The sequence below is a fragment of the Marmota marmota genome, unplaced genomic scaffold (genome assembly GCF_001458135.2).
Source record: "Marmota marmota marmota unplaced genomic scaffold, marMar, whole genome shotgun sequence".
NCBI lineage: Eukaryota > Metazoa > Chordata > Mammalia > Rodentia > Sciuridae > Marmota > Marmota marmota.
The window spans coordinates 2,455,557-2,457,203 of record NW_026000068.1 but is presented as its reverse complement, the minus strand read 5'-3'; positions in this window follow the sequence as shown (position 1 = coordinate 2,457,203).

The window sequence follows — 1,647 nt, the reverse complement described above, 5'->3', positions numbered from 1 at the left end:
GCACCAGCTCACGCTGATTCAAAGACTCATTCAGCATACAGGCTGCTTTGGTGTCAAAGTACATTCTTAGGAACACTTAATTTGTATAATATTGACAGTTAGATTGCAACTGTTGATGAGATTGGTGTGTTTTAAATTAACATGCTCTCTTACCAGCTTATTATACAATATTTGAACAGGTTTAAATGTATTTTCTGGTCTAATTTTATGTTGTGATACATACTTTCAATAAAATTGGGTATTCCCTACAGAAAAATGTGGCTGGATTTTTAAAGTTGGCTACTAATGGAAAATGTTGCATGTTCAAATAATCAATAAGCAGTCCTATTATGTTGTAGAATGTAAATCATGTGAGTGAAAATAAGTTACTTTTTATTTTCAGAAGTTTTATAAATGTTGAGTAGCCACAAGATGAGCCTCTGTGAACATTATATTATTGTGAAACAATGCAAATATCTTCGATTTTAGATCTTTGTCAAGATCTAAAAGTGTGTTTCTGACCAAATCAAAAGAACTTGTTAAATAAAAAGATACCAGACCAAAAAAAAAAAACAAAAAACAAAAACAAAAAAACACCCAAAACAGACAAGGCAACAGATTGCTGAAGAAAGCCGGGTACATTTTTGGAAAGGTCCACCCAGACTCCTAGTTGGATCTGTGAGATTAAAGCCAACAATGGCACCGAAGGGCTTCCCAGAGCTGGCTTGTTGCACCCACACCTGAGCTGTCTCTGCCTTGATCTGAGAAACTGGGGCCCACGGGTCTCTGACTCATGGATCCTGTGCCAGAGACTTGTTCCTGAAAAGATGACCTTGGATGCACCCCTTCCCTTTTCCAAGTCACTGGATAAAGTGATACTCAGCAGTTATCCCTTCCACCACTTCTCATTCATCCGCTCCGATTATTTTATGGCATTTGGATAGCTGGTACCCAGTGAAATTCAATAAAGGAATCAGGGTTAATTTGCATTCACTTAGACGTGAAAAAATACTGCACTCAACACCTTTTCTCCCTCAAGGTGGTATACATACAGACATTCGTACATAAAGTAGAACCATGGAGCTTTCCTTCTGATGTCCCAGAGATAACACTGATATGTAATTTGCCTCTGGCTTTTTGTACAAAAAAAAAAAGTGGGTATCAGATTTTAACCCTTATTCTCATTTAAAATTCCAATGTAATACTCTTGTAGTTTGAGTTCCTACGGATCAATCATTTTTGAGGTAGATCTCAAAGGCTTTTTGAGGGTGCCCGTGGCTTGTCCTCATGACAGCATTGTGGCTGACACCTGCCGGCACCTCACAGGTGAGGATGTGGAGCTGAGGGTGTCGTCACATTCTAGCTGTGCTTTCTTTTGGGAGAAATGTTGTAGTTTGGATGCAAGGGGTCCCCTCAAAGCTCATGTATGAGACAACTTAAGACGGTTTAGAGGAGAAATGACTGGATTCAGGGATCCTTAACGTGATCAGTGGATTAGCCCCCGGATAGGGAATAACTGGGTGGTAACAGCAGGAAGGCAGGGAGTGGCCAGAGGAGGTGGGTTCCTGGGGCTGGGCCTCTGGGGTTTATATTTTGTTGCTGGGAAGAGAATCAATCTCTCTCTCTCTCTCTCTCTCTCTCTCTCTCTCTCTCTCTCTCACTCTTTCT